The 6,184-nt window shown below is 45.8% G+C and overlaps 1 non-coding gene across 1 annotated transcript; it reads right to left on the reverse strand.

Moving 5' to 3' along the window:
- Window positions 1-5,367: 5,367 nt before the first annotated feature.
- Window positions 5,368-5,439, reverse strand: TRNAG-GCC (transfer RNA glycine (anticodon GCC)). The gene has a single exon. It is a non-coding gene; the product is annotated as a tRNA-Gly (tRNA).
- Window positions 5,440-6,184: the final 745 nt, after the last annotated feature.

A 6,184-nucleotide genomic window follows, 5' to 3' on the forward strand; every position in this document is an offset into this window, starting at 1 on the left:
CCTTGCTCAATAACTTGCTTTTCCCCTAGCTTGCTTCTTTTTTTTTTCCCATGGAGCTTTTACCTTGCTACCTTTCATAAACTAGATGGATGGGAGAAGGAAAAGGAAGGAAACTCGATCGCTGGCTTGAAAAAGCATTCATCTGCACCGGCTTTCTTATTCATTTACAGAGCACCTCTCCTCTTGCTTTTCTCTTGCAAGAACATAGACTTTCTTTTGCCTTAAACACAAAGAATCCAAGACAGATGGAATGAAACTATCAGGATCTCCGTCGGAAAGGGCAAAGTTATTCCAACTTGAACTGCAATTCACCAAAAAGAGAAGCATTTCCAATCAAAGGAGAAGGTCTTCAAAAAGAGTACAGTCTTGATAGTGCCAGTGATAATTCGTGAGATTCCTTCTGTTCAAAAAAAGATAAGAAAATAAAGATAAGTAAAGAGATTCATTCTATTTTTACTAATAGTAAATAGTCGTAATAGTCTCTGTTCCGTAATAGCCAGTGGACGAGGAAGAAAGTTTGACAGCATATCCTATTTAATTTACAATTGGTTGGACTTTAATCCCTTAGATATTTTTTCCACCTATCAATCCTCTCCAGACTGTACCACAACTTGTCCCAGGCAGGAACTCCCCAAGCAGAAGGGTCAAAAACTTAAGAAAGTTATCAGGCGCAGGCTCTCATTAAATGAAAGGTACGCGCATTTCTTTCAAGTACTTTTGTAATAAAAGAAGCCTATGAATTTTTGGCATCTACTTCCATTGCAGTAGTTTTGTCAAGCAAATATTCATTGTACCCCTAAACTATTGAGTCATTCAAATCCTTTTTCTTTTTCGATTGAGAAGGTCTCTTTTGAGATGGGTTCTCGGTCAATCTGTTGAAATGAAAGCTTGAAGGCACAGGCGAGGGAAAATCCATAGTAGCGGTCAATACAGTTTCTTAGGCAAGTAGGGAGTGGAGTATAGGCAAGCACCTTACTTTTCAAGCCTTTACATACAGTTCATCGTGTGGTATAAAGCAACCATGCTAGTTGCCTTTTCTGTCGGTACATGCGAGCTTACTTCGATTCCAGCCAATTCCTCCCTTTAAGCTTCACTCTGTCTTAGTGCCATTTCCTTTCCAGGCTTATATATGGATGAGGGACTCAAAAAAAAAATGTTTTTTGGCTTAATCCGCCTTTACTAAAGATCAAGGAGTACACTTGTACTCTGGCTAATAAGGGAAAGGTTTTTTTTTTTCAAATCCAAGGTTGACTCTGATTAGATCCTTAGTGCAAGCGCTAAGTAAGCAAGCTACCTTATGTAATGTAAAAAAAAAATCGAGGAAAATAACGTCAAGTAGAAACGAACAAGGTCTTACGGCACGATCACTATATCTTTTCTTTTTCTTTCTCTCTCCTCTATAGAAAGAGGGGATGATACGTGGCGTGGGATACCTGATCATTTGGTCAACGAGAAGTACGTAAGTCGACATAGCTCCATGTATATGTTCTTTGTTTGGAGCTAGAATCCATAAATAGAATGAAATGAAATAATGGTGAGCCTAGTAGGGCGACGAACAGGGCTCAAGGGTTATTGAAACACCTTTCTCTTCTTCACTCAAAGAGGAAATGCACTCTTTGAATGGTACTTGATTCATAAAGAATGAATCTTTTGGTTAGAAGTTATACGGACTTTCTAAAAGGAAATGCCACGCTCCGCGTGTCACGAGATATGGAGCGTTCTAATCGAAGGGTCATACTTCTCTGCCCTATTACGGTAAGGCCAATGCACCAGTAGCCGGTGGGATTCTGGAACATCGACGTGTGATGTTTTTTTTGCTATGATGTTACAAAAAAAAAGGCTTGGTTGCGGGAACCGACAGTGACGAAGGTTACCGGGCCGATGCGGCCGGTTACCGGGAACCGCAAGGTTGCAAGGTTCCCGGGAAACGACGTTCCCTTTGTAAAGTAGGCCTTTTGAGAACTAATTAGAGGTGACATAAAATGGATCACACGGAAGAAGATGTATCTGATGAATGAATGATTCAATCCCCTCCCACCCCCACGGGTTCTTCTATTGAAGGGGTTCCCCTTCTTCTATGTGAGGTGGGGCGTACGTAAGAGCGGAACCTAGATAAAACACGGAGCGCCGGCCCCGGCCGCCGATACAGTTACCATGCTTACCAGCTCTTACCATTGCTGCCTATAGATATAGATGGGAGGTAGGCGAAGGTAGCTTGCATCTCTTCTCCTAGGCTACTGCACATGTTATTCGCGAAGAAAAGGCAGCGAGCAGTTCTTCGCTTTGTAGAGCTACCGGCCGCCGGACGACGACCGCTTCTTGTTCTCGCCCAGCCGCTTCTTTTGATTTGATTATTATTTTATTTAGAATCCTAGACTAAAGAAGAAGCTCCTGAATCAGCGCAGGGCCAAATCAGCTGCAGGAGAACTGTACTAACCTGCCGCCGGTCACTTTGGGGGGCGAGACATGACCGCGACTTAAGATTCAAGTCTCGTTGAAAAGACTAAAGGAACGGGGGAAATGACTACCTGTAATAAAGCACAGGCTAATATGAGCCGACCAGAAGAAGCAAGGCTTAGATTACCAGATCCTGGACACAATCTTCCTAGAGATGGAGAGCCCCTTGCCTCGCCTTTTCTAGCCTCTCCTTCTTGCTTCTTTACCTAGCTCTTGTCTTAGTGACTCTTCCTCTTTATCTAGGTTTTTTTTTTCTGAGTGTTAAAATGGTAGATTTCTCATTTGCCAATGAATTTGATCCGCCCCGATTCGATCAATAATGGGATTCTTGGCTAGAATAAAGGTTCTGTGACATGGACGCCCAACTCGGTCAGTCGATTGGCCCACCTAACAGATGATGAGATTCTCGATCGATTTGATCGAATTTTGAAAAGTCTTTCTCATTATTCAAAATAGTGGAGCTTTCGATCAAGATGTTCTCACCTCCCCCGTTCGGGCTCTCGCTCGAATCGGAACCTTTATGCGTTGGTAGGCTTTCGACTCAATCTAATAGCCTACCTATCGGGCGCCAATAAAAGAGAAAGTTTTCGCATGGGCTCATCATCTGATGCAGAACTTATTTCATAACTACCATCCATCACCAATCACATTCCACATCCCACTTCAAACTTTTTGATTCCTCGGGTAGCCTCCTCTATAAAGGAATTTCAGCTGCAGAGGCAGGTGAGCCAGGGCAGGAAGGAGTTTGACTGCTGGGATGGGATCGGATCCTAATCCTATCTGTAGGGCGGGCTTTCAAGGATGCACTACTCCATCTGCTAAAGCCCTCATGGGGAAAGAGAAGAACCCATTATTTAAAGGTAAGGCCAGAAGGGAGTCAAAAAGAAATAAAAAAAAACAATTTCCCGGCCGACGGGACTCTACGTCTGGGTCTTATTCCATCTCAAACTCGAATTAGGAAGAGTGCCCTTGAACTACAGATCAATCATAATAAACAATACAAGCGGATTCTCCTGCTGGCGAGAAAGAAAGGAAAAAAAAGGGGGAGATAGGGAAGAGGAGATTAAGGATAGTCATTCCACTCCATAGATAGTGAACACAGATTCTTGTTTCATTTTCAATTCCTTTCGGGTCGAAAACGCGGGCTGCTGGTGGGGCTGTGCCCATTCTCCCTCTTCTTCTGCTTTACAATCGGAATAAGGAACCTTAGAATTCACCCGACCTGTCGATCAAAAAATGGGATTTGAGAGGGCGAATCAGAAATCTTTTTATGGAATGTCCTACTCCTGCCCGAGCTTTCCGATCAACCAATCCCCTATTTCAGGGACATCTCTTTGTTAGGTAGGGCCAGGGATCACTAATTATTTGAATGAGCCCACCCCTCTTGCCTATCATTTATTGGTCAATCCGGCTGGCGGCTCCTGCATCCCTTGCGTCTCCATGGGGGCCCCTTCATACAAGTTTGTTGCTAGGAGTCCCTCTAGTCGAATCAATAATCAATAGAAGCTTACGGACCAGGCTCTTCAATCGATGATCTACAGCTCCCTCTTAGTTGCGGATGCCCCTGCTTTGATTCGAAAGCCCTAGCCAGTGATGAATCCCCAGTAAGATCGGAGTATTGAATTCCTCCTCCCTTCAGGCCTGTTTGAACCCGTCCCAGCAACGAACACCTTCCTACTGCAAGGTGAGGCTCTGCCCTTCCCCTAGAATCCACTCCGGGTCGGAGGAGCAACTAGTCCAACTTCTTGAGCTGCTGAGATATTGAACAACGAACATTTGATTGAATTCCTTGCCTCACCCTGAGATGAGAGGGAAGGTCGATTTGACTCGAATCCTGGACCTGATCTTTAATCCTACACCGGTTAATGATGCGATGGGAGAAGTTTTTCTTTTGTCATTTTTTCATCAATGCTGGCTCAGTCGAGGCTCGTCCATGCCCAATCCCAATGGACAAACCTTCGATCCGCCCCTAGCCCTATAATCCACCCGTCTTCCCCAGTCCCTGAGAGCCCCCCCCTCCTGGGCCTAGCCCTCTTTCTCAACTCGAGTCTTAAGTTCAGCGGCTTTCATCGTTGATGAACACCTGCGCTAATAAGACAAAGAAGTGGGGAGTCTATGCCTTGAATGAATCAGTAACAACAAATTAGTGGAATGAGAGATCAAGAGACGAATAGGGGGGAATGGCCTATCAATCATTGGTGGCCCTTCCCTTGAACCGGTCACGGAGCTCTCAACTGAGTTGTTTAGGTTCTGGAATTCCATCTCTAGTTGGGGGTTGGTTTCGGTTCGAAGGTTATAAAATTTGGTGCGGGTTCATCTCTCTCAACCAGTTCCGGTTCAAGGGAAGGGTGATCGAGGGGACCCAGACTTTAGATCTCTTCTCTATGGCGGGAGGTTTCTTTCGTATCAAGAGTGTGTTGGGGAGGCTAGGGAAGACGGATTGGATTGAGAGGCGATGCCTATGCCTCTTCTTCATCGATAGGATTCCCATCATTTGCAGTCTCCGGCGAAGGAGACAAGGGCGAGGCACCGAACATGTTCTATCCTCAACCTGCATCCGTCATTAGTAATCTCAATCCGCTTTCCCTATTCACTAGTACACTGCGTGCTACAACTAGCAGCCCCTTGTATAGTAAGGGAAAACGCTAGCACGCTAGCTAGCTACAACTAATTATATACTCCTTTTTTTTTAACGATATTTGAAGAAGCCTTTTGAAAAACAGAAGCGCGCTAGCGCGCAACAGCCGAAAAGCCAGCAACTTGTTAGGTCTTGAAGAGCATTCGGACCCTTTCTTATTATTAGTAAGATAGGTTTGGAACCCTATACAAACAAGGGGCTGCTTGCTGCTCGCCCCTATCTCTAAAGGGGCTTATGCACTCCATTCGTTACCACTAAACGACGAAGCCAGGAGCGGAAGGAGGGACTTGAACCCTCAACCTCAGCCTTGGCAAGCCTATGCTCTACCATTAAGCTATTTCCGCCAGCTACGGTAGTGGCGAAGCACTACTGAGCAATTCATGTATCACTTGATACGGACGACTTCTGTTTTTCCGCTGGACCACACTCTTAACCTCCAATCGAGCTATGAGCACGAGTAGGTAGGCGTCTAGGGGGGGAGGGGCGGCTGGGCTGGGAAGGTCTCTCGAGCCTCTTTTTTCTTCGCGCCAGATGAGATGATGATTAGTGGGTCAAGTCTAGTGTGTGCTCTTGATCACAATCACTAAAGGGGCGGGCTGCCCTTTCAATCAATCTCCGGCCGCTGTGCGAGTTGTAAGGAGTCTTGGTCTCGAGTCGACCTGGGGCGTCATTTCATTCTCGTAACGGGAGTGCACCGCAAGACCAGACAAGTTACTCCCTCGCCTCGCAGCGGCGGCATCTGGCTTTTAAGTTAAGTCATTTCCTAAGACGCCTCCTCTTATTCTACGATAATCCAAGCAGCAGCTCCGCTCGGAACCAGTCGATTCCTGAGCCATTCATTCTCCCCTCTCGGTTGGCGTTTGCCAGCCACTAGAGCAAGTAAGAGAACCTACAGTGAATGAACTTAAAGAACCGCAGATTTTGACCAGATTGTACACCTTTGTGTCTGGCTATGTATATGGATGTGCATAAAGAAGGGATGGGACATCTCTCTCCTTTTTTGGGGGGGGAGGGGGGGAAGAGAGAGGGAATAAGCTGCAGCGGCACCTCACGAACTTCTTACTGGGGCAGCACCATCCTATAGGCGCG

The sequence above is a fragment of the Humulus lupulus genome, chromosome 2, assembly GCF_963169125.1.
Source record: "Humulus lupulus chromosome 2, drHumLupu1.1, whole genome shotgun sequence".
Classification (NCBI taxonomy): Eukaryota; Viridiplantae; Streptophyta; class Magnoliopsida; order Rosales; family Cannabaceae; genus Humulus; species Humulus lupulus.